The sequence below is a fragment of the Cydia pomonella genome, chromosome 24 (assembly GCF_033807575.1).
Source record: "Cydia pomonella isolate Wapato2018A chromosome 24, ilCydPomo1, whole genome shotgun sequence".
Lineage (NCBI taxonomy): Eukaryota > Metazoa > Arthropoda > Insecta > Lepidoptera > Tortricidae > Cydia > Cydia pomonella.
In genome coordinates, this window is record NC_084726.1 from 10792497 (window position 1) to 10804477 (window position 11981).

General features: G+C 33.7%; 2 long non-coding RNA genes across 3 annotated transcripts; both read right to left on the reverse strand.

The window, feature by feature from the left end:
• Positions 1-279: 279 nt before the first annotated feature.
• LOC133531178 (uncharacterized) lies at positions 280-2700 on the reverse strand. Its single transcript, XR_009801490.1, has 3 exons — positions 2358-2700; positions 1907-1936; positions 280-294 (listed from the first exon to the last, which is right to left on the reverse strand). It is a non-coding gene; the product is annotated as an uncharacterized LOC133531178 (long non-coding RNA).
• A 5340-nt stretch (positions 2701-8040) lies between these two features.
• Positions 8041-10082, reverse strand: LOC133530905 (uncharacterized). 2 transcript variants are annotated; one of them, XR_009801390.1, is made up of 3 exons: positions 10048-10082; positions 8865-8882; positions 8041-8070 (listed from the first exon to the last, which is right to left on the reverse strand). It is a non-coding gene; the product is annotated as an uncharacterized LOC133530905 (long non-coding RNA). The 2 variants fall into 2 exon arrangements; XR_009801391.1 differs by having other exon boundaries at positions 10051-10069.
• Between the last annotated feature and the right edge of the window lie 1899 nt (positions 10083-11981).

An 11981-nucleotide genomic window follows, 5' to 3' on the forward strand; every position in this document is an offset into this window, starting at 1 on the left:
CTAATACAAACATATTCAAATATTAACAAATTGAATTGTAAGATCTCCTTAGATGTATTTTACTGTAAAAATGTAAATATTAACAAACGTCAGGGATTTTTATCTCCCCGAGAATTAGACCCTCGTTTACATATAATTCCTAACACAAAACCCAAACCTTCCTCAAGAATCACTCTATTGATAGCTGAAAACCGCATGAAAATCCGTTCAGTAGTTTCTGAGTTTATCACATAGAGACAGACGTGGTGGACTTCGTTTTATAAAATGTATTAAATGTACCTGTTGTCCATTGACCTAAAATTTAGAAAAAATAAATATATACTTTATGAAACTCAAATAATTTGCATTAGGCCATATACACCGTGTTTTTTTTGATTTGCGTTAATTTCGAGGGTGCATTCCTGAGCTTAAATTAAGTAACTTTCTCAAAGATACCGATATTCTAACTAACTCCATTTCGGAGATAATCAATCATAAATTTTTATATTATAAGGCCCTTACGAGCGTGTACACTTGCTTTAGGACCTGTTTACTTATTAGTTAGTGTTTAGTGCGAGTTCATACATTTGCTACTAAACGTACGTACTATCTCGGACGATCGATGTTAGAAATGATTAAAATTAAAAAAAAAAAAAAATTAAAAATTATTTATTCAATCAAGAGTAATTTACAGTTATCATATAGTGTATAGTACCTCTTTTTAAGTAAATCTTTACCTGTGTTAAGAGGTACTGCTCTTTTCTTAGATCAACAAAAATCTTAATTGTAAGTAATAAAATCCAATGAAACAATAAATTATTACAAAAATATTATATCTTGAAATAATATTAAACCATGAGTTTGGTGTACCTGTGTTTGATATATGTCCTTTCTTTTTCGTATTATTGAGTGTATATAATGTATGTAAGTTTATTCAAATTCAGCAATGTTTAGTAGTACGTTTTCGATATTTTGGTAAGTCATCTTTTTTATCCAGTCCATTATACATTTTTTGCATTTATTATAAGGTAAGTGGTAAATATTTATTTGTCTATTGATGAAGTTATACAATTTTGCAGACCTGGTGGAGAATTGTCTACTCGCAAAGGTAGTGTTAATAGACGTAGTTGGTATAATATTATCTTTTCTTCTTCTATTTTGTACAATGGAATTAAAGTGCATAGATTTGTGCAGTCTTAGGGTGGTAAATAGAATATATAGTTTTCTAACAGATAAAACGTCGGATAGCTTATACAGATCTGTGGTAGGGTATCTAAAAGGCTTGAAGTGAATTACTTTTAATAGAAATCTTTGGGCTCGTTCAAGTTCTAGAAATTTCATTTTTGTGGCACCTCCCCAAACTGGTATGCAATAAGTAAGAATAGATTGGGCTAGGGTTAAATACATCTGTTTCAGTAAGTTTTTGGAGGCTATGTGTCTCAGGTTTTTAAAGATCCAAATTAATTTTCTGGTACGGGACATTGACATTGATATGTCACAGTTTTCAATTGTTTGGTTGAGTTAAATGTAATGCCCGTGTTACAACAACGCTATATGCAACATTTAGTTACTTTTTATAAAAATAAAAATAGTAAAAAAAAAACAAAAAAAATTTTTTTTTTTGAAAATTAACTATGCCATTTAGTTTCCTTAAACGTACTTACCGAAACCCCGGAGTTAACGCAATTCAATAAAAACACGGTGTATATGATTCAATTCAACAAGTAGGAAACAACTCTCGGATAGGATTCTCGGCTACCTTATTCTGCTCAGAACGTAATGATTCCAACGGATATTTTTTATGAAATAATAAATGGCGGAATATATTATACGCAATATTGTTCGCTGCGTTTTTCTTTTCTAAATTTTAATGAAATGTCTTTCTAATGAAATATTTCGAGCATGATTGAGAAAAATAATATTTTACCCGTCCCCCATCCGGCCCGTAATAATTATTCTGAAAATCAAAAAAATTATTATGCAGTCACCATCAGATATATCGGAGCGGGCGAGGTGCTCAAAAATATCTGAACACGCACTCTAACGCCTTGACAATGGAGGCGTGTTCAGATATTTGTGAGCACCTTGGCCGCTCCGATATATGTGATGGCGACCGTAAAACGAAAGCGTAAAATAAAACACTTTGAAATGCTCGATTGTTTTAAATGAAATAGATTTTCATTGCCGTTAGTTCTAAATAGGTAATAATTATATAATATTTACTGCTAAAGGAACAAACATTTTAGTATTTATTTTCCAAATACTTTGGTTAAAACTAGTTAGATGGAAAAAGCATTTAAAATAAAACTAGTTGAACGCATTTCAACTTATATTGTGTAATTGTTATATGAAAATATTTTTAAAATTAATTTAATTACGATGTTAATCTGGCGGTTGTCGCGTTCATCAGACTGAAAAAAAAAAAAAAAGTTATATACATATAAATATATATTTATACTACGTCGGTGGCAAACAAGCATACGGCCCGCCTGATGGTAAGCAGTCTCCGTAGCCTATGTACGCCTGCAACTCCAGAGGAGTTTCATGCGCGTTGCCGACCCTAACACTCCGCATGGTTGGCAGAGTACGGCTGTCTTCCAAGGGCGTTTAAAGGTCATGCTGAATTTGGTTTCAACCACTTGCTACGTGGCTTAAAACCGCTGTTTTCTACCAAGGTCATTTTGCAGAAACTGTGGTTGTCTGCCGTCTGGCACATGCTTTAGTTCCGAAAACCTCATTAGTATGAGACGGGATTAGAACCCGCGGCCTCCGGATTGCAAGTCACACGCTCTTACCGTTAGGCCACCAGCGCTCCTCATCGCGCTTTTAATGTCAAAATCTAGGTTTTAAATTTTGAATTGGTTAGTCATTGAAATTTAAACCAAATAACACTCTTCTAACTCCTATCAGAGCTCAAATAGTCAAGAAAAAAGTCCTGTGATAAGAAAAATAGTTTAGATAGAACTTAGAATAACAATGGCGTAATGAAACTGTTTAATTACCGTTTCAATCTGCAATAACAAAGGAATTCAAATCTATTTCACAAAAAAATGTTTTAGCCGACTTTAATAATAATAAAATAAAATAGAAGAGACTTTATTCAAAACACGCTTAAAACTTAAGTTAATATTTATTTATTGTAAAATTATAACAATTATAATACGATTAAAACTAAAACTGAACTAAATCTATCTTAACCTATGGGGTCTAAATTATATCATCAATTATATATCTAAATTATATGTACAGATATCTCCTATGCCGCTGTCATTTGGTAATGTGCCCATAAGACTAACCGCGTCGCTGGATGGCAATTCCAATGCGCTGAGCGAGCTTCGAGTGAGGTAAACCATGAGTTGGCATTTGACAATTCCAATGCGCTGAGCAAGGAACGAGTGAGGTAAACCATGAGTTGGCATTTGACAATTCCAATGCGCTGAGCGAGGAACGAGTGAGGTAAACCATGAGTTAGCATTTGACAATTCTAATGCGCTGAGCGAGGAACAAGTGAGGTAAACCATGAGTTGGCATTTAACAATTCCAATGCGCTGAACGAGGAACGAGTGAGGTAAATCATGAGTTGGCATTTGACGATTCCAATGCGCTGAGCGAGGAACGAGTGAGGTAAACCATTAGTTGGCATTTGACAATTCCAATGCGCTGAGCGAAGAACGAGTGAGGAATTCCAATGCGCTGAGCGAGGAACGAGTGAGGTAAACCATGAGTTGGCATTTGACAATTCCAATGCGCTGAGCGAGGAACGAGTGAGGTAAACCATGTGTTGGCATTTGACAATTCCAATGCGCTGAGCGAGGAACGAGTGAGGTAAACCATGAGTTGGCATTTGACAATTCCAATGCGCTGAGCGAGGAACGAGTGAGGTAAACCATGTGTTGGCATTTGACAATTCCAATGCGCTGAGCGAGGAACGAGTGAGGTAAACCATGAGTTGGCATTTAACAATTACGCTAGCAACTGCGTAGGCATATGTAACTCAAATAGTAATATAATTTTACTACTTATAAAAATTATTATTTATGATAATATTACAGGAAAACAACGTACCCCGATGAGAAGACCCTATAATTAATACCAAATATTAGATTAAAAAAAGGTATTATATTTCTTTTCATTTTTATTTTATTTTATTCAGATAACGTAAGCTACAATATACATAAACATTATAAAATGTTTTATTATATCTTAGCTGTGCCGATACCTTCATGTACAAGGGGACAAGCATGCAGACAATTAAAGATACATAAATATGCATTTACTTATAATACTCGTATTCAACGCGTGATTCTTTCACATGCGACAGTATACAACCAACGCTCACTAATTGCAAAAAAATAAATATTTGGGGACAATTTTACACAAATAGACTTAGCTGCAAACTAAGCAAAGCTTGTGCTATGGGTACTAGGCGACGATATATTGTCATACTTAACACTTTATGCATAAAATTGTAAGTCATAAAAATCTTTAGTCAGAATTATTCCTGAGCATAACTGGGTTTGTCATAAATGAGTTATGTCATAATTTTTATATTCATAAATTTAATTCGCATAAAATTTTAAGTTAGGTTCGTTAGGTATGCACAAAAAATATATGAGAACTGCTATGTAAGTCATCAAATATTATGGCTAAAAATGTATGACACAATATAATATGACTTTTCATTTGTATGTGTAATGATGATTATGACACAAGTTGTTATGTGTATCAAAGATATGATTTAAACTTTTATGCAACCCAATATGAACCCCGTATATACATAAATACATACTTATCCCCTCAGCTGTGAGAGACCCCGACAGCTGTCACCCTTATTTTATTATAATAATAGAGGTCACTAAAAAATATGAAGCAAGTGAGTGGTTACATATATATCAAAGTTGATCGAGCCTGTCGGGCTTTCCCACAGCTGAGGGGTTATATATATATAGAAAACACCCATGACTCAGGAACAAAAACACACAAATAAGTGCCTTTACCGGGATTCGAACCCGGGACTATCAGCATCATAGGCCAGACCAATCGCCAAATTAAACAAAAATCAACTTAATTATTACTACATTTATTATTGCAGGGAACAGATTTGGGGGACATTTTTTGTTAGTTTTAAGTTAGTTTTTATTTATTTGTAATTTATTATATAATAAGTCAAACTTTAGATGTTAAGACGTTATTATTCTTTTAAAAAATATATATATTTAATGTCACATTTAATGATAAATAATATTAGGACAGTTGTGTATTTTTTTTCTATTGTGTACCATCAATAGTAGCGAAGAACTTAATAAATCTTATTACTACTATACGGCTTATTATGGTAAGGTAAACTTTATGGTAAGAGGAAGAAAACATGTCAAATTACCGCCAGATTGTTTTTTTTTTTTTCATCGTATACCGAATGTTAGTCCTATATCGTCAGGTGACCACCAAAACTCACTAATGACCTTGACCACTACCACCACAAGTTCATAGCTATAGTGAACCGTACAATTACCTAAATAAGGTTGATTTTTGTTTAATTATTTTTTAGTTTCGGTAGTCACCCGACGATATGGTCAAGTAAACATTTAATAATAGACTGTTTGTTTAGTTTTTGTGGAATTTAAACATTTAAATCGTATTTCAAGCATTCTCTAGAACTCCGCAGAGCCGCTTTAATTTATATTTGTTTCGTTCGCAACGATTTCTTTACATGCTTATCAAAATACGTACCAGCTAAAATAATAAAATCAAATGTTAATTATTAAAATGGTCGTCTAGAACAAATTGATGTTAGATTATTTGTTGCTTGACTAATTATATTAAATATTTTCATTGTACTTGGTTAAACAAAATAAATATAACTGTTCTAAAGGATCAGGAGCCACTACGGTTTTGGCAAACTAAATAAAAAAATCTCATAAAGCGAGCTGTTTTCTAACAATTCTATGTCAATAATACGGTACCTTCTTTTTTTCCTGAAAATAACATAAAATTGTTTTAAATACAATTAAATTAAAAAATAATTTTAATATTTTTCTTAAAAAATTGAAACGCGCATTTAACACCTTTATCTAGAAAACCACCATTAGAAACATACTTTTTTTTCTTTTGTCCGTGTTTTAATGTAGATCTTGAGATTCGCTTACGATACAACTAAGCTTACCTACTTATAGTACATAATTCTAAGCGCTAGAAAAAAAAATACTAACCGCTCTGAGTTTTTTATAATTATAAGTATTACTTTGCTGTCCAATGTGATCCTGAAAATAAAAGTGTTCCTCAATTTATTGTTATAAAATATTTTATCATAAGATTTATAACAGCTCTCTTTATTCCATGAAATCAGTACGAAAAACTGCATTTTCTCCTCTAGAAAGACAAAGTTGGTTGACTACACTTAAGATAATATTTAAAAGCAATAAAACTCAGATTAGTTCGTAAATATTTTATTATCACATATTTAATATATCAATTTTTTCTAACGTAGGTCTAGAGATAAAAGTGTCATAAAAAATAAAATCCAAACAAAAGTGGTACTCACGTTATTGAACTGCAATAAAAAAACTGTATTAAATTTGTATAACAAACACGACGACCACATCGACACAACGACTTGATATTTGGTATAATTGCCAGTCGCTTTTTGTTGAAGGAAAACATCGCAAGGAAACGGGACTAATCCCAATAATGCTCAGTTTACCCTCTTGGTTGGAAGGCCAGAAGGCAGTCGTTTTCACAAAACTAGTGCTTACACCAATCTTGGGATTAGTTGCCAAGGAGACCCCAGGCTCCCATGAGCTGCGGCAAAAAGCGGAGTTAACGTAAAAAGATGATGTTACTAACAATTATGAATATTTGAAATAATTAAAACTAGAAATTAATCATAGTTGTCACTTTTTATCGCCTAAATTCGTAATCCTCTTATCTCTTCTTGACGCAGTGGTTTAGAGGTCCATGCCATTAGCCGAAGACGCTGGTTCGAATTAGGCCCCGCCACTGGAGTGCTTCTTTTTTAGGGTTCCGTAGCCAAATGGCATAAAACGGAACCCTTATAGTTTGGCCATGTCCGTCTGTCTGTCTGTCTGTCCGAGGCTTTGCTCCGTGGTCGTTAGTGCTAGAAAGCTGAAATTTGGCATGGATATATAAATCAATGAAGCCGACAAAGTCGTACAATAAAATCTAAAAATTAATTTTTTTTAGGGTACCTCCCCTACACGTAAAGTGGGGGTGAACATTTTTTTTTGCTTCAACCCTACAGTGTGGGACATCGTTGGAAAGCTCTTTCAAAACTAATAGGGGTCTTCAACAAACATTTCTTGATAAAGTGAATATATTCGGAGATAATTGCTCCGAAAGAAAAAAAAATGTGTCCCCCCCCCTCTAACTTTTGAACCATAGGTTAAAAAAATATGAAAAAAATCTTGGAAGTAGAGCTTAAGAAAGACATTAAATGAAAACTATAGCGGATATGATCAGTTTACCTGTTTTTGAGTTATCGCAAAAAGTTTCCCCTTCATAGTAAAAAGACTTAATTTAATTAGGTACTGATTATGCAAATTTGCCTATTTGTTTAACTCGGGTGAAAGGTACCGTTTCATCCCTTGGTTAACAATTTACTATACTTTAAGCTCCAGTTTAGCTTATTGTGACGGAAGAGTAACTACGGAACCCTACACTGAGCGTGGCCCGACATGCTCTTGGCCGGTTATTTTACTCTATTTTAGTTTACGATTATTATTTAATTGAGGCTTGTAGCGCATTATTTTTTAATTTATTTAAATAATAGTTGTGTGTAGTGCTTGTAAGGAATTATTTTAATTTAAAAATGATTTATAACGAATACATGCATTTTTAATGTATTGTGACATTTTACTTGATTTAATTTAACTTTTTATTTTTTATGACAGTTGTATTATTTTTTGTGGTTATGTCTATCTAAATGTATATGTATATTATGTGGGTTAGTATATAAGCGACTTGGTTTTTGTTGACTGTAATGCTTAGTATATTTTGTAATAAATAAATAAACAATAAACAATTTATGAATAGGGAGGTTCGTACCTGCGGTCCATTGATTACTGTTTGAGGACCCTGAAAATGCGAAAAAAAATATGAAATTGAAGTCTTCTATTGAGGAAGAAAGGCCGGAAAGTGGATAAAAAATTCAAATAAAATATTTTTTCAGATTTTTGGGAACATTTATTTCTTGCAAATCTGCAACTCGGAGAAATAGTTAATAAAGGATGACTAAAAAGACGTGGAAGGAGGAGGCGTCCGAAACTTAAATTTTCTATAGAATTTATCACGCGACTACTGATCACGGTGATCATTCGTCATAGAAAACAAAGTGTCGGAAGCCTCGGCCCGGACCCAGACCCTTCTCCTTCTAGCGCCGTTCTTAAATAGGTACTGAGCTTGGTTTTCGGCCTCTTTGATAGCCACCTATTATATGAGACTAGAGTCAGTTAAACCAAAGAGAATTCAATATAGAGGCGTATTGTCAAAGTAAATTTTGTAGTCAACTAAATTCACTACCATCTATCGACGCAGGACTAAGACTTAGAATGACATAGGCTATTTTGACCCATGTTCTTTCACTGATATTTGTTAAATATCAAATGGTGTCGCCATTTACTCGAGTATAGGTCAAAGGTATATCGCCATCTATTCGAGCAAAAATTTTTCTTGTTTTTTCGAGACACGTTTTTTTTAGACTTTATTTATTTTATACGGAGTTATATATCTTTGGTTATACCGAAGAATGTCTCATGTTAAAACGGCCCAGGTCGAGACTTGCGACACTTGATCACACTGATCACGGATCATCCGTCATATGCTTCCTTGAGTCAATCTTTTATGATTAAAAATTTAGTGTAAGTACATACCGATGGTACTGTGTCATGCTGAAATTTTAGAGAATAAATTGTAATGAATATTAATGACAACGCTGGATTGAGAATTTTTCATGTACCAAAATTAGTACAAAAAAAAAATAAGGACATTCTTACACAAATTGATTACTTAAGTCCCACGGTCAGCCAAGAAGGCTTGTGTTGTGGGTACTGTAAAGGGGTCTATCTGCGGTGAGGAATGCAAACGCTCGAGGCAGATTTCTGATAATCTATGAATATATTTTTTCTTCAAACAGTAATAACACAAATATCGACTACCATAAATGACTGCCGCTTTCGGAATGAATCGCCTGCAGATCTTTATTCCTTCAGCAGGGAGATAGTTCTGAATTCAAATAATAGTTGCCAGTTATCTACCACGAGACTGTGAAGTTTCCAACCTTCACAGTACTCAGACTACGATATATATAATATACAAATACTTAAATACATAGAAAACATCCATGACTCAGGAACAAATATCTGTGCTCATCACACAAATAAATGCCCTTCTCGGGATTCGAACCCAGGACTATCGACTTCATAGGCAGGGTCACTACCATTTATTTCTTTATTAATATGAAATTTGTTTGCTGAATACTTAATCCAGCTACGTTGAGTTATCTATTGTTTTTAGTGGGTACACTGTTTGGAAATAAAAACTATTTATTTTGGACAAAAATCTGTGTACTTTTTGTATAACAGTACCCCTAGTGTAAATATTTTCGACAGCGAAACGTGACGTACGCGTTTGCGTTAAGTGTCATTTTGTATGAGATTTTTGACTTTCCAAAACGTCCCGCTTGGCGCGCTGTTCAAAAACCCATACAAAATGAGACTTAAAGCAAACGCGTACGTCACGTTTCGAAATCGAATTTATTTACACTAGGGGTACTGTATACCCCTAGTATAAATTTGATCGACATCATAACGTGACGAACGCGTTTGCGTTAAGTCTCATTTTGTATAGGATTTTGAGTTTCCAAAACGTCCCGCTTGGCGCGCTCTTTCTAAATCACATACAAAATGAAACTAAACGCAAACGCGTATGTCACGTTTCGAAATCGAATTTATTTACACTAGGGGTACAGAATGCAAAAGAAAATAATCAAATTAAATATTTATAATTTTCTCTTTTTAATATTTCAATCGCAAAATATAAAACTAGTATACTCACCACCACCTTAGTAACAACTTTCTATAATAAATAAAAAAGAAAATGAGTAAATAGTTAGTCAAATATTAAGACTCGTATTATTGTCATATCATTTTTGAAATATATTTAATATATAAAATAGTATAAAAATGATTACAATATTTCCGTACCGTCTAGAAATCAAAGCAAACAATTTAATTGACTTAGTTTATATCTGAATAAATATATCACTTAATTATTTTCCTGTCTAATTTTAATGCACAAATGCAGATTATTAATTTTATAATATGATTAAATATGAGTCAAAATACAAAACTTGGTTCAAATATTCATAGAAAATACTTCTTAATACAGGCTTGCTGTCGCGATACAGCGCGGGAATGCTGCCTGAGTGATGGGCACCCAAGAGGCCAGGGTCTGTTTTAGGTATCTTTATTTTTTCTAGGTAGGTTTAGTTTTAGTAGTTTTATTTTATAAGTAGTCATAATTTAATTTTATTCAGAATGTACGAGTATATTGTTATCTTAATACATAAAATATATATTAAACTTCGGTGGCTTATTGTTAGTTGGAATTTTGTTTTAATTTATTATCGTTTAATAAGTGTTTTTCTTTACTTTCTTAGAAAATGTCATCTGCCACTATGCCCACTATAATACAATTTAAATGAAACAATCGACTTGTCCATAGTCAAAATCATTCCTTTTAGCTTTTCCGCAAATTAGTGAATTGGTATCAGGCTATTATTATTATTATTGTAGTTTGTGGGCCTTTGAATGCCACGTCGACCAGGCATTGGTCTATTGTGACAGCCCTTTAAAGTTCATTACTGATGCCCGTTGAATCCAGGAAATTCCAGATTCTTTGGGCCGTAATGTGCTGTACCTCATAGGGTTGCAATACGTGCCGCCCTAGCGTAAATTAGTGAATTGGTATCAGGCTATCAGGATATTTAAGGAGGAATATAAACTAATCAATTTGCAACTTACATTGAAAAACTGGAATAGGAAAATATATGAGTATTAATAAAAAAGTTATTTTTAACTGAATTTCCATTAGAAATGTAACACTTCGGGGACAGTGGGTAAATTAAAAACACATAAGGGAAAACTCAAACTTCTTCAAAATCCCAAAAAAAACGTGCTCAATTCCTTTGTATGTTTTCCATTTATTATTTTTAATTATTGAAGTTGCCAGAATTAACCCAGTGTCTGTTGTCCGTGTTAACTCCAATGCAATGTATTGTTTAGTTTAAGCTCTTTTTTTTTTTTAATGATTATTTGGTAAATATACTAAAAACTAAACTACAAAACTTAAAACCTACATCTAAAAATAAATAAAACTAGACTTAAAATAAAATAAAACTATCCCCCTGCGGCATGGTGCCGTAGATGCTAGCAGCATTTCCTCGCTGTATCGCAAGACTAATTCTTTGAGCGAGGAAGCTGCCAGCTCTGCGGTCACCAGTGACCTCTCTAATCCTTTTAGAAAATTCCTTAAAAAGGTTAAAGGCGCTCGGACCCCACGAACCAAGGGTCTCGACGCCAAATGGTACGAAATTATATTCGGTGCCGAGACCCCTATATTTAGTTTTTTTTAATTTTTCGGCCGCCTCTGCCGCCGCGCCAGCCTTAACAGAAGTGCCGTGGAGATGAGACGGGGCTAGGGTGTCTACACAGGTGGCGTCCCACACCAGCACCCGTCCCAACTTCCACGGAATTAGTGTCATTCCATCCGGTCTCTTACCATCATTACCAGCTCTTTAAATTATAGGCGACCAATAAAGAATATTATAGTATGGTAGATACCCCACCCTCCCCTAAAAATTGCCTTTAATACTGTAAAATTTAATATAAAAGAGAAAATAATCGGGTTCGATGGATATAATCCGATATCTTCGTCTAGTAATCGCAAAATTTGCGAGGCAAGGTCAAGGCACGATATCTTACTTAATA